The following is a 15820-nucleotide window of genomic DNA, read 5'->3' on the forward strand; positions in this document are numbered from 1 at the left end:
TAATTTTCCCTCACTCTTTTCCTTCTCGAATTGCAGACATCGCTTAAACACCTCACTAAAATTAAAACTATTGACGCAAATACCTTGTGCATCTAAGTGTGAGTCAGAACGGCTGAGTATACGAAGCTGCTTCCTGCCTGCCAGTTAAGCCCCTTTGGCTGTTCAGTGAATAAAACAAACTCCATGGCGAGCAGCATGTTATATATTGTTCTCTGCTGTATCCTTGGGTCCTGGAACAGAGACTGGACTTACCTGTATTATTGAATGAGGCAGGGAATACTACGAAACACAGTTGAGATGAAGAAAACAAAAGTTCAGAGAAATTAAGCAATATTTTCAAGGTCAAGTCCTCATGGCCACCCAGGAGTCTGTCTGGAGATAGTTGTTCTCAACTACTATATTCTTCTTGAACAATAAAATTTGTTTTGTTTAACCAAAGCCTGCTTCTGACAATCTTGTGGTCTTTCAGATTTCCTTTCATAGCTACTTCGGGATACAGGTTCTAACCTAGAGTAATCTGAGAAGTTTTATTTTAAAGGAATATCCTTTTTGTACTTCCTAAGTTATTTCTCATCACTAGCACAGAAAGAGGTGACTGGTATATTTTTATCCAGGATAAAGAGTCCACAAGTTATAATTAGTGTAGTAACTACTTGTAGCACCCACTGGACACCGTGGTACCCAGAAAAGATGAGGATTAACTCCTTCAGATCACATCACTCCTTGTCTGCTGCATGATCATGCTGGGGTTTCCCCCAGATGGGCCCCATCTTCACCCTCACTGATCCTCTTGTAAATGCTTTGGTTTTTTGTTCTTTTCTAATAATTCTGATCACACTCATGCATTCTGCATTGTCCTAATTGAGAACCATGCATTGTGAAATATTTGGGAGTTAATAATTAAAATTCAAATGAGCAAATCACAGAATTTTCTACTTGCAAAGGAGGGGAGATATATATATATAGAGAGAGAGAGAGAGAGAGAGACTAGCCCTGTAATTTTACTCACCTAGAAACAGAAGCTTGAGGAGACAGTAATCCAATCAAGGCTAAAAGGTATATTAAGGGTATTAAACCGTGCATTAGGAGTTAATAAGAGCTATGGAAAGAAATAAGCTGAGGGAGGAGTGGTAGGTGGTAGTATTTAATAGAAAAGATTCACTGCGAAGACAAGATTTGAGCAGAGACTTGGAAATGAGGCGGTTATCCTGGGGTGATGGGGTCAAGCAATGCAGGCAGAGCCAACAGGGCAAAGACCCTCAGGCAGGAGCACACGTGTGCCTTTTAGGAACAGCAAGGAGGCCTGCGTGGCCAAAGTAGAGGGAGCAAGACAAAGAGTAGGTCAGAGAGGTGGGCGTGGGTGGTGAAGAGGACCTCCTAGAGTCAGGTAAGCAACTTTGAGGACACTGGCTTTTACGCTGAGTAAAACAGGGAACTCCTGCAGGATGCGGAACTGAGGGCAGGCATGATCCCATACACTCTGAGGGCCTAGTAGGTGATATTTTAATATTTCCCACTTACTGGGCCACAAAGCAAAATTCAATACATTTGTAAGGACAGATATAAGCCAGACTCATGGATCAAAGAAGAAATCATAACAACACCAAGAACTGACTCAAAATGAAAATGAACACATAGCAAACCCTGACGGATGCACAAAAAGCAGCCCCCAGTATTTTTAATGTGTTGCCCTAAACAGATCAGAAAAGAAAAAAACCCTGAAAACAAATGAGCTAAGTGTTCAACTTAAGTAGTTGGAAAAAGAACAGAGTATATTTAAAGAAATGGAAAGAAAGTATATAATAAAAAAGTGAAATCAATAAATTAGAAAATGAAGATCTAGTCAGATCGCTAAAACCAAAAGATGATCCTTTTAATAGACTAACAATAACGAAACTTCTGGCAAAACTGATCAAGAGAAAAGAAAGAAGTTACACATATATAATATAAAAGGAACCCAGGAGAGAACTATGGATAAAGTTGACGTATAAACTATAAGAGAATATCAACAATTTTTTAACCAACAGATATCAAAACACAAAGTTCCAGAAAACACTTCTTTCCAAAGCTAGTCCAGTAAGAAATAGAAAGCTTAAATAATTTTATAAATATTAAAGTAATTAAAACAATAGTACGGTCTTTTGCAATAAATACCAGGCCCAGATAAATCTACAGGTATTTTCTAATAAAAGCTGTAGTTTTAGGTCATTCCTTCCCCATCTCTTCAGGATAACTTTGATTCTAAAGCCAGAAAAGGCAGTTTGGGAAGAGGAAATTACCAACCCATATAACTCTTGGATACGGATATAAAATTCCTAAACAAAATATTAGCAAATCAAATCAATGTATAAAAAATATGGCACTCACAACCAAATTAGATATGATTCAGAAAAGCAAGAACAGTTTAATTTTAGAAAATATAAAAATTCCATTCACTGCATTTATAAATCACAAGATAAAATCTCTGTTTACACGTCAATCACTACAGAAAAAGCATTTGATAAAGGTCAACATAAAAACACGACAAGAACTCTTTGTAAATGAATAAAAGGGAATTTCATTTGATAAAGGTTATCTACAAATTACCTACCAGAAGCAGCATCTTAATTGGGGAAACTCGAGAAGCGTTACCTTTAAAATCCATGTAATGAAAATGTCCTGAATCAAGGATTTTGTGCACCTGAACTAAAGCAAAAACAATTCCCCAAAGGAGCTTTCCTAGCGCTGAGAACTCAGCGCACCTGATGGTTGGCGGGCTTGAAATTGGAAACAACCGATGCCAGTATGTTACAAAGTAACTATCTTGTTTTCAATTCGGTAAACATCTCTACATTGCAGCTGCCTTTCTAAAGCAGTCCCACCTCTTTCTGTATTCTCTCAGTGCTGTCATTTCAAACCAACGCAATGATTAGATGTGGTTTGCTTCTCTGCGGCTTTACAATCCCTAATTTCAAAGATTAATATAGAAGTCACGGACAGAGGAATTAGGTCTATATATTAAACTTTCCTTATATTTCTTCCAAAGAAGAAAGAAATGGAGTGGAGGAGAGGAAGGAAAAGGGCCATTCAACACATCATTTTCTAAGGAAAAGAAGTGGGGAGTAGATGCTCAATAGTGGTTGAGTGAATGAAAGATTAACCAGTTATCTGTTCTCTTTTCATGGTCCATCCGCCCTGTCTGTCTCCTCCATTGACCTTGGAAAGACTAAATCATACTCATACAGGGCCTGGGTTTGGGGATCTGAAAGACCTGAGTTCCAGTTCTGGCTCTGTTAGTAATTTTGAGACTCACGGCAAGTTACTCAGTGCATTAGTTTCCTTTGGCTGTTGTAACAAATTACCACAAATTGGGAGACTTCAAACAACAGACATTTATTTTCTCACAGTTCTGGAGGCCACAAGTCCAACATCAAGATCTCAGCAGGGCCAGGCTCCCTCTGAAGGCTCTCAGGGAGAATCTATTCCTTTACTCTTCCAGCTTCTGGTGGCTGCCAGCACTCCTTGGCTTGTGGCTGATCATGTCAAGGTCAGCATCTTCAAATCTCCCTCTGGTCCCTCTTGCATGTGGTCAAATCTTGCTCTGCCTTTCTCCTATAAGGATACATGTGACTGTGTTTAGGGCCCACCTGGATAACCAGGATACTCTCTGCATCTTGAGTTAAGAACCTTGACTTAAACACACCTGCAAAGACTTTACCATGTAAGGTAACATTGACACCTTCCTGGGATTAGGATCTCATTGTTTAGGAGCCACCATTCAGCCCAATATACTTGTCTCTTCAATTTTCAGTCTCCTTATCTGCAAAACAGAGATAAGAATGCCAAAACACATGGGATGTGGTGTTCTGAGGGTTAAATAAGAAACATAAATATGAACTCACACAAACACACACACACACAAACTCTGCATGCTCAAAAAATGGAGCTTAAAGAGGACTGTAATTTATCCCCATAAAGGTTGGTGAGCTATGAACATTTCTTAACTCTCTGCAACTCTTAAATCCTTATAGATATAACTCATTTTACATTCACTTTGATTTTGTCTCAGTACATACCCTTTCAATTTTTTTCTGGATGTTTTGCTTGTCTGTCTCCAAAATTCTAAGCTAACAATAAAATGATGTACTCCATGTTGTCCTTGTTAGAAGGAGTTCCTTGCCTGGAAGAGGAAACAAACATGTAAGATGATGGATTTTGTATTTTTGAATGAATCAGCTGTGATGGGAGAACAGAGAAAGTGGTAATTAATTCTGCCTGGATTTTCCAGAGGAGGTGGCTACTGAGCCAGACCTGCGAACCGGCCATGAGTGGTCACATTTCCTTTAAGCCAAGTTCTGTTCATCTTTGCTGGGTTCACCACAAGGAAAATCTTAATCATGTTGACATCATCTTTTAAAATTTTCACCTGGGCAAAAAGCAAAAGTAACTGGATCCAGTGTGTTTCAAATACGTTTGATTGTTTCTTCATTTGTTTTCTCTTTCTCTTGTTTTGTTTTCCACAGATCACGTCTCCTGAGAGGCTAGTTTCTCCGCTCAGGACAAAAGTGGCAGACGAGGCTTCTTGCACTTTTGGTTAAATGCTGACACAGCCTGAGCAGACATGAAGTGGGAAAACAACAGTGTGTCTACCAGGAGACTGATTAATGCTGCTTATTTTGATTTTGTTCAAGATGATCTGCAATGTGTCCATGTGAAGAACACGCAGGCCCAGAGAGTCAGTGGGCCTGATAATGGACGACTGCTAAAATCACCATGAACATGAGCATTTGAGCAACAAATCCACCAGCTTCCTTCCTGGGCAAGCATTTTCCATGCTGCTCTCCATGCTGCTAGGATAAGAAAATATGGTAACTTCGGGATTATTTGACAGCTTCCTAACATGCCTCTTTCCTCTTCCATTGACACTGCCACCATTCCGTTCGCTTTTCCTCGAAGTTCCTGAAATAATGATCCAAACACTCTTTTCCCCCAGATATCTCCTTGCATTGTAGGATCTTGCCATCCAAATTATTCTACTGACATTACCAAACTGAAATCAATCCATGGAAATCACCAAATTTAATGACATTTCATAAATCCTTCATCTTTAGTATTAATCTGTCTGTCGTGTTTTGCACAATTTCTAACCCCTACTTTATCTCCTCACATTCCTTACTCCTCAATTCTGTTTTCCATGCTCCCAGCACTGTTCCAATTCTATTCTTTACGCTTTCACTTTTTTCCTTTTCTGTTTTTCTTCTTCCTTCTGGAACATTCCATGTGTGGTGACTTCGCTGTTCTCATTTTCCCTCTCTTTACAATCTACCCTTCATATCTAATCTGTGGTTTCAACAACCATGGCCATTTTGGTGTTTTTTTTTTTTTAAATTCACTTTAGTGGAGCCTTTTTTTTTTTTAAAGATTTTATTTTTTTCCTTTTTCTCCCCAAAGCCCCTGGTACATAGTTGTATATTCTTTGTCGTGGGTCCTTCTAGTTGTGGTATGTGGGACGCTGCCTCAGCATGGTTTGATGAGCAGTGCCATGTCCATGCCCAGGATTCGAACCAATAAAACACTGGGCTGCCTACAGCGGAGCGCACAAACTTAACCACTCAGCCACAGGGCCAGCCGCATGGCTGTTTTGGTTTTAAGCTTACATCTCTCAGCCATTGAAGTCCTTCAGTGAAAGGGAGGTTGACAAGAAGAGAAAAAGAGACTTTCTCTAGCTCTGGTCTTTTCCTTACACATCCAGATGCCCCCTGTACATCTCTACTTGTGTGTCCTGTTGATATCTACAACTCTGCATGCTTAAAACAAAGTGTATTATCTTGACCTTCAGATAAATTCTTTCCCTTTCTCTATTTCTCTATGTCTATTAATATTAAGGTCTATTAATGCCACAATTCATTAATCTCTTGATTAACCTGGCTTAATAGCTTTCATTCATCTATAATTTTTTCTTCCACTTTCAATAAATCATAAAAATCTGTAAAATCTGTCTCCACATGGTCATTCATCAAATGACCAAATCAACTTTTCCAGCCTTCTTTTCTACTGCTTAAAGATAAAGCCAACATTTATCTCAAGTATTCTAATGTCAGAGTGCATACATTACTTGATTTATATATTTTTTAAAAAGAGAGTGATGTTTTCACTATTCTCAATTACCAAATGTGTTTCGGAAAGTTTACGTAACTTGCCAATTGCCACACCTCTAGTAAGTGACATGGCTAGGAGGAAGGCTCAGGTCATCTAATGACAAATATCCTTCTTTTTACAATGTAAAGTGATGCTTTCTAGAGATTTTCTAAGCTGCAGTCTTGCTCCTCAATATCCACCTACAAATATTCTTCCAAATATACTCCCTACTAAAAGCCAATGCTATCATGAACCTCTTTTAGAATCATTCCCACACTCAATCATTTCCACGCCGAGTATTCTCATCCCCAAGTCCCAGGTGAATTGACAACTGCTCCGTGCAGTCCTTTCTCACCGGAAGAGCCACTTCCTGTGGAATATCTGCGGCTCTGTGTTTACACTGCTTTTCAGGCACATAAGACACATGGCACGTGTCAGAGTTATTTGGGTTCTTAATTACATTTCTTTTGTAGTGTTTAAGTTCAAATCTTGTATCTTCATTTCCCACAGAAAAGAAATGTCTGTTGCAGACCTTTGACCACACAGTGGGTGCATAATAAATTTTTGCAGAGTAAATCATTATTTAATGGGCTTTGGGGTTTCTTGTTTAAATTTTTTATGAAATATTTTAGACACGTGGAAAACATGAAATGGTACAGTGCATACTCTTCAACATACTCTCCAGCTTAGAAAACAAACATTACTGATCAAAGTTTCTTGTGCATACCTACCCATCCACCCATTCTCCTGTTCTGAATTTGACGTATCTTTGTCTCTTTCATTCAGTTTTTACTTTTCCTATTTATTTTTTAAATGTTACAAATACACCCCCTTGTAAAAACAAAATCAGAAGGAAGCTGAATAAAGGGTGATCTCTTTCTCTAAGGCTCACTGACTCTCCTCGTTCTGCAGTTGGATTTCCCTCAGGACATGCTGGACTAATATTCCATTGAAGCATAAGGCTAATATTTATTTTTAGTCTAGAAAAACATATATGGTCAGTGTCTCATCTCCCTCGAGGAAAAACAGGAAAATTTCTGTGACACCAGCTGTTCCATTGCTCCTGAGAAGGCTTCCCTAGTTAGACCCCTTTGTTCTGTTCCTCACTAACATATTTTTATCCAGAAATGAAGTATCTGTCATAATTTTCTCCTCTATGAGAACTTAGATGTGCCATACAATAAAACTTTTTAAAACTTTTTCTTTCTCTTTGTACTTTCAGGATTTTTTTTAAAGTCTGAAGACATTTTTATGGAATTTAACACACTATTTACAAAATTATGGTGTATTAAGGGACTTTGTGGTATATAGAATATAATGTAACATGAGACATTTTAGATTTTGATGTTTTATTTGTGTAGTTATTTTTATGTATTTCTCTATTTTAAAATATTTATGTTCATGTTAAAAGAATATTTTTAAATCATAATAATATAATGAATATCTATGAACTCATCACTCAACTTCAGAACTAAATTGTTACTAATTTAACATATCAACCTGTGTCCAATTGATTCTGTCTTTTTATGGTATTGCAAATCCATCCCTTCTTTGTATTCCTTTTGAAATTATTCCAGTTTGATCCCTTCTGTTTCATCACGATTATTGCCACATCTTAATATCTGGTTCCAATTTTGTGGTACTTGAAAATGTAGAGAAATAGAGGAGACAAGAAGATAAGAGATCAAAATATCAATTACTACAAGGAATTTGCTTTTAGTATGGCCAAGTAAATTCTTATCAGACTGACCCTACCACAGATAGCAACCACAAACGAGAGAAAATATGGAGAAAAAAAAAAAAGACCCACTAGTGAAGGCATTAGAAGGTACACAAGAGGAGGAAATTTCCAGAAAAGAATCAACATTTGAAAGAAAGGAACAGCATGCAATGCATTTCCTATTTAAGGCTTTATTATTAGCATGGAAGCAGGCTACAATCAGTGATATGTATGGAGTGAAAAACTTTTCTAGACAAGCTTCGATTTTTTCTTTTTGCTTTCTTTTTTTGTTTTGTGAGGAAGATTAGCCCTCAGCTAACATCCGTTGCTAATCTTCCTCTTTTTGCTTGAGGAAGACCATTGCTGAGCTAGTATCTGTACCAATCTTTCTCCATGTTATGTGGGATGCTGCCACAGCCTGGCTTGACGAGTAGTGCTAAGCCAGTGCCCGGGATCTGAACATGCGAACCCTGGGCTGCCACTGCAGAACATGCGAACTTAACCACTAAGCCACCGGATGGGCCCCTCAGTTTCAATCTTTTTAATCTGAAAAACCAGAAGATAGAGTTCAGGTCTCAACAATTACTATGAGTGAGGTAGGAATATCAGTAAGGAGCAAATCAGAGACAGGGAGCCTCACATTTGGTTTATAAACTCTAGCAACATTTGTGGGTGAACTCTGAATGAGGCATACATGAAGAAGTCTCAAAGCAGCCCAGCTCAGGTAAAAGAACTGAAATGAGATTTGAACTGCTCCTTAACTAAATGCCACGTCATTTGCATTTGAATTTAACAAAGAGAATTCCTGGCTTGAACAAAGCAAACGAACTCAACACTCTTGAAAATCATAATAGAACTCAATACCCAGATATGATCCAAAATTATTTGACATACTAAAAACCGGGCAAATGGAAAGCCATTCTCAAAGGAAAAGACAATTAACAGAAATAACTCCCAAATGATCCAGATGCTGGAATGAGCGTTCAAACGTTTTACAGCAGCTATTAAAATTATGCTCAATGAGCTAAAAGAAAAATAGCGTTACAGTGAATAAAAAGAGAAAGAATCAGTAAAGAAACAGAACTATAAAAAGAAGCAAGTGGAAAATCTAGATCTTAAAAATCATCTCTCAGTCATTAGAACTTCATAGGATAGGCAGAACGGAGTCAAAGAGGAAAGATAAAGTGAGCTGGAGGTTGAGTTCATTGAAACTATCAAATCTGAAGATGGCAGAGAAAAGAGATTGAAAAAAAAGTTGACAGATCCTGACAGACCTTTGGGAAAATATAAGGATCTAACATACATGTCTAATTGGAGTTCGTGAAGGAGAGAAGAGAGAGAATGGTGCAGAAATTATTTAAAAATGTAGAAGCCCAAAGTTTCCCATATTTGGTGAAAGTAAAACATCTAGAGATTTAAGGAGTTCAGTAAACACCAAGCAAGATAAAGATAAACTATGCCTAGTCACATCATATTAAATTGCTAAAAAACAATGATAAAATATCTTGAAAGAAGCCAGAGAAAAATGACACAATACATACAAAGAGCTTTTCAAAAGAACATTGACTTTGCACAAAAACTACAATACTGACATAGTGTGGAGTATATCTTTATAGTGCTGAAAGAAGAAACTTATCAACTCAAAATTCTATATTAAGCAAATGTATCTTTCACTAATAAAGTTGACAGTAAAACATTTTTAGATAAAATAAAACTAAGTGAAATTTTCACATGGAAAATATGCGAAGGAAATTCTTTGGGCTGAAAGGAAATGATACCAAAATGAATACCAACCAAAATGGTAAAATTATGGATAAATATAAAAGAGTATATTTTTCTTTTAATTTCTTTAAAGCACTTTTCTTTAAAGCATTTCTTTAAATGCCTCTTCAGAAGCAACAATTATAACATTGTTATGTGAAGCTTACATAGTACATATTTTAATACATATGACAAGTATATCATAAAAGATATGGGGATACTGGGCTTATACTGTTGCAAGATTTCTAGATTTAACCTGAAGTGGCATAATGTTAAGTCTAAGTAGACTCTGGAAAACAAAGGATTAAACTTCAAAAGATAATGCAAAGGAGTATAACTGAAGAGCAAATAGATAGATTAATGTAGGATTCTAAAAATATTCAAATAATTTAAAAAGTAAAATCAGTAAAAGAACAGGATTCCAAGCAATAGAGAAACAGAAAACAACTAATAAAACGGTGGACCTATAGCCAACCATGCAAAAATTACATTAATTGCAATGGCCAAAGCACTACAATTAAAAGACAGAAATTGTCATAAGTATATGCTCCCTATAAAAATGCACTTTAAACACAGACAGTTGAAAAGTAAATGGATGGCAAAAAATGTAGCATGCAAACAGCCTAAGAAGGCTGAAGTGGCCATATTAATATCAGACAAAACAGACTTCAAAAAATATTCCCAGAGATAAAAAGGGACACTTCATAATAATAAAAATGCTTAATTCTTCAGGAACATATAATAATCATAAATATGTGTGAATTTAGTAACAGAGCTCCAAAAGAATATGACACAGAATTTGACAGAATTCTACAGAGAAATAGAAAATTTCATAAGAGATTTTAACTCCCGTCTCAACAATTGATAGAACCAATAGACAATATCAGAAAAAAACATAGATAATCTAGACAATGCTATCAACTGCCTTACCTTTGGTATTTATAAAACATCACACCAACAATTGCAGGATATGCATTCTTTTTTAAGTGTGCATAAGTTTATGACGATAGACCATATGCTGAACGATAAAACAGGCTTCATTAATTTAAAATAACTGGTCACGCATTCTCACACAATCCCTTACCAAGATAGAATTAAATTAGAAATACACAATAATAAACTATTTGGGAAAACAGAATATTTGTAAGTTAAACAATATAAATGGGTCATAGAAGAAATCACAAAGGAAAGTAGAAAATGTTTCTAATTAAAGAAAATGCACATACATTTCAACAATTCTGGAATGCTGCTAGCTGGATAGAGGGAGACAGAGAGCTTTATATGCTTATATTTGGAAAAAAGAAAAGAAAAAGAAAGAAAAGACTATCATTGACCAAAGAATCGACCTTAACTGGCCAACAAAAGAATTACAAGTAAAGTAAAGGTAAGAAAAAGTAAGGAAATAATAATAACCATAACGATGATAGCAAAAAACCAGTGAAATAGAAAAGAGACAAAAATTGAGAATATAATCAAAGCAAATGCTTGTTTCTATAAAAAAAGAATCTAGAAAATTGATCACCCCCTAACCAGACCGACTAAGGAAAAAAAGGGAAAGAACACAAACTAATAATATTAAAAATGAAAGAGGAGTTGTTAACCACAGCTCCTATAGGGATCAAAATGATAAGACAACATCATAAACAACTTCATGCCAAAAAATTTGACAACTTAGAAGAAATGAACAAATTTCTCAAAGAATACCATTTATTAAAACTGACATATGATAAAAAAAGTCTGAATATCTTTGCATCTATTAAATAAATTGAAGTCATTATCATAAACCTTTACGCAAATAAAATTTCAGGCTGAGATGGTTTCACTAGTGAATTCGATCAAATATTTGAGAAAGAAATTAATCTTATGCAGAAAATAGAGGCAGAGGGAATGTTTTCCAAATCATTTTATGAAGTTAGTGTAATACTCACACCAAAACCCAACAGACATTACAGATATCCATTAAAATATCCCTCATAAACGTAGATGTATAGAACTTGTATGTAAAAAGGATTAGACCTCATGACAAAAGAACATTTTCTCAATAACACAAGGTGGCATCAATCAATGTAAGATGCCATGCCAATGGAACAGAAAATTAAAGCAATACAGTTATGTCAATCGATGCAGAAAAATCATGTGACAAAATTCAACACTCAGTCATGCTAAATACTCTCAGCGAAGAATACAAGGGAATTTTCTCCATCTGAAAAAAGCTGCTATGAAAAAGCTACAGCTAGCATCATGCTTAATGACGAAATATTGAATGTTTCCTCTTAAATTTGGGGACAAAGCAAGGATGCACACTCCCACTCTCTCTTTAACATTGTAATGGAATCTAGCCAGTAAAATAAGGAAAGGAAAGAAACAAAGAACAAAGCAAAGTGTGTAAATATCGTAAAGGAAGAAGGCAAATTGTCTCTATAGGCAGATGACTCCCAAGGCATCTATAAAGTAACTTTTTAACAAGTGATGCCGGAATAATTGGATATAAATGTGGAGAAAAATGAACTTTGACCGCCTACTTTCTACCACATATAAAAGTAATTAGAGATGGAATAGTGACCTAAATGTAAAAGTTGAAACTAAAGATTTTAGAAGAAAACATAGCAGAATATCTTCATGACGTCAGGGTAGGCAAATATTTCTTGGATCACAAAAAGCAATGAGAAACATCGATGACTTAGGTTTCATTAAATAAAAAAAAACTTCTTATCAAAGAACTCATTAAGAAAATTAATAGGCCAGATATAGATCTGGAGAGAACATTCACAAAACATCTCTGACAAAATACTTGTATCCAATGTATACAACTCCTTGACCTAGTAACAAAAATACAAACAATCCCATAAAATATGGGCAAAAGTTTGAACAGCCATTCACAAATGAAGTATACAAATGGCCAATAAACCCATAAAAAATGTTCAACACAATTAGTCATTAGATATATTCAAATTAAAACCACAATGACCTTATACTAGTCAACAGAATAGCTAAAAATACAAAGATGGATAATATTAATTGCTGCTGAGAGTATGGAGTAACTGGAATTTTCATATATTTTTGGTGGGAAAGTAAAATGGTACAACTAGTTGGGATAAAGGTCTGGTATTTTCTTATAAAAATAAGCATGCACTCACTCAGCAGTTCTAATCCTCTACAGTTACTCAAAAGAAATGAAAATGTATGTTCACCAAAAGATTTTTGCAAGATTGGTCATAGCATATTTATCTTAATAGCCCTGAATTGGAAACTGCCTAGGTGTCTGTCAGTGGGAGGATGGGTAAAATGTGGTATATTCATACAAAGAAATACTCCTCAGCCATAGCACAAGAATGAACTACTAATATATGGAGCTAACAGATCAGTCTCAAAAACATTATTCTGAGTGAAAGAAACTTTACATAAAGCAGTCTGTACTGTATGCATGATTCCATTTATATAAAGTTCCAGAATGGGCAGTACTAATCTACAGCGGGAAAACAATCAGAACAGAAGTTGCCTTTGAGGCACAAGGGTAAGAATTTACTGGGAACTGGCGTGAGATGACTTTCTGGGGTGATGCTAATGTTTTACACCTTAACAGGAGTTTGGGCTAGCTGGGTGTACACATTTGTCAAAACTCAACCTATGTGTACTTAAAATTTGTGCATTTCACAGAATGTTTAGTTTATTTCAAAACAAAAATGAACTGTGATGATGTGCATGCTGAGAAGAACTTAGGGGAAAGTTACGTGTTGTCTTCTTTTGAGATATTGCGTTGGAGTGCCTCAAAAACCACGAGGGGTCAATCGGTGGATAGAGAGATGAGTAAATGGATAGTGTGTGCCAAAACATGTTTAGTTAAATATTAATGGTATATGGGTATTTGCTAGAAAATTTTTTTAACTTTGCTGGGTTTGAAATTTTTCCTAGTAAAATGTTGAAAAAGAAATAAAATACAAGTAAAATTAGAAACAAGAACGATACCTGAAATACAAAATTAAGAATGATAATAGGGGTGGGCCCTATGCCCAAGTGGTTAAGTTCTTGAGCTCCGCTTCGGCGGCCCAGTGTTTCACCAGTTCAGATCCTGGGCACGGACATGGCACCACTCATCAGGCCATGCTGAGGCAGCCCACATAGCACAGCTAGAAGGATCTACAACTAGAATCTACAGCTATGTGCTGGGGGGCTTGGGGGAGAAAGGGGAAAAAAAAAAAGATTGGCAGCAGATGTTAGCTCAGGTGCCAATCTTTAAAAAAAAAAAGAATACTAATAAATCAGCTGATATCAATGTTGGAGAACAAGACTTGAGCGTGTTCGCCAAGTGGAATCGCTGATAGTAAATCCAGATCTAGAGACTACTTCAACCAATCAAGCTTCTTGGGACCACCGGGGGCTTCTTCCTGGGCAGAGTTGACCATATGACTGAGAGACAGCCAGGCATCTCCTAAACGAAAAGAGAAGGCGGGAGCTGAGTCGCATGTTCACTGTTTTTTAAACTAAGGTCAGATGCTCCTCCTCTCCTGCAAGGGGGTGAAAAGATGCCAGGAGATTGCTCAATTTCATCTTTCTCTACATCAAAGGAAATAGCAGGAGGGAGGAACAGGTTTCCAGAAAAACACTGAAGGCTTCTGGTTATTGAAAGGGAGCTTATCCTCTTAAGGAAACCAAGTTTTTAAACGATTGGCTTCATGTTGCATTCCTGAGTGGCCTGTGTCCACCCCAAGTTAACCATTAATTTTGAATAGATGGTAGGAAATCTTGAATAAAATCAAACAGACATTCGTGCAATGTAATATTTACATTCAGATATTCAGTGAATGCTACATGGATTGGGAAGCCAGGAGAATAAATTCTTGTGACAGAATAATTATCCCCAAATTAAGCCTGATGGAAGGCTTATCATCAGGTGGTGGAAGGTGTGAAAGGATTCAAGAGCAAGGAGAAAGAAACAGCAGAATATCACACTAGAAAAGGTAGAGATTTACAATAAATATTGAGAGATCAATACAAAAAGGATAAAACAAAATATTGCTGGATCAGGTGACTAAGTGGTCCTCAATGGCTTGTAGTTGGCACCAGAAAGGAGGGAGTAAAAAAAAGGTGACTGGTAGTGTCATAGTCCGTTTGAGCTGCTATAACAATATATCACAGATGCAGAAACTTATAAACAGGGAAATTTAATTCTCACCCTTCTGGAGGCAGGAAGTTCAAATTCAAGTTGCCAGCACGGTCAGATGAGGGCTCTCTTCCTGGTTCATAGCTGGTGCCTTCTCGCTGTGTCCTCACATGGTGGAAGGGGCCAGGGATCTTCCTGGAGCCTTTCCTGTAGCCAATCATCTCATTCATGAGGACTCCACCTTCATGACTTAAGCACCTCTCAAAGGCCCCACCTTCCAATACCATCACCTTTAAGGGTTAGGATTTCAACATCTGGATTTGTAGCAAGACTCATTCAGACCAGAGTTGGTGGACACGTGGGGGAGGCAGATGTTGATTGCATGGAAGTCTGTCTCAAAAAGAAGGCTAGGCTAATCACCAAAATCTCTAACTCTATCACCCAAAAACCTCCTAATGAATAGTGAGGGAACACAGCTTTTACAAGGAAAATAATCCCCTGTCATTACGAAGAAGTCTCCTATTTATAAATATCGTACCCAGGGCACCGTATAGTACTCAGTCTACCCAAAGCAATCCTTTTGTGAATGGAAATCTCAGGGACTCATATGTGACTCATTAGACTGCACATGTCTCGGAATAGGGGGGACGTGTCCCTCACTGCTTCAGCAAGTTGTGTTCAAAGGCAGAGCAGCCCACGACTAATCTCTGTTTGCCATAGCTGCCAAAACATATTTCAACATAGAAAGGAGGCAGTCAGCTGAATTATAAGTGAATCCCTTTCTTGGAAAATGACACCTCAGCACAGCCTGCCAAGAGAGCGGCAGAAATACTAAGTCACGCCAAGGAAGCAGGGCTGAAGAACAGGAGGGCCGTCTTGAGAGTCCTGTGTGAGGCGGGAGGGTTTTGGCAGTCACTTAGTTAACCTGAGTTTACCTGGGGATTTTTAATCAGCACCATTATGCCTAAGCAATAAAGTGTAGACCTTCAGGCTGGGATATACATATACACGCTTTGGGGGGGAAGGGTAAAGTCTGTGTTAATAAAGAACAAAAATGGAGCCAAAGAAGAATTCTGGAAAACTGAATTCAACAAGCCTTTATTGGAAGGTTACCATATGCA

At 37.0% G+C, this 15820-nt stretch overlaps 1 long non-coding RNA gene across 1 annotated transcript; it reads right to left on the reverse strand.

Moving 5' to 3' along the window:
- Positions 1-2380: 2380 nt before the first annotated feature.
- LOC106827897 (uncharacterized) lies at positions 2381-14889 on the reverse strand. Its single transcript, XR_006515887.2, has 4 exons — positions 14772-14889; positions 4056-4159; positions 3683-3799; positions 2381-3591 (listed from the first exon to the last, which is right to left on the reverse strand). It is a non-coding gene; the product is annotated as an uncharacterized lncRNA (long non-coding RNA).
- Between the last annotated feature and the right edge of the window lie 931 nt (positions 14890-15820).

Source organism: Equus asinus, chromosome 19 (assembly GCF_041296235.1).
Source record: "Equus asinus isolate D_3611 breed Donkey chromosome 19, EquAss-T2T_v2, whole genome shotgun sequence".
In the NCBI taxonomy this organism is placed as follows: domain Eukaryota; kingdom Metazoa; phylum Chordata; class Mammalia; order Perissodactyla; family Equidae; genus Equus; species Equus asinus.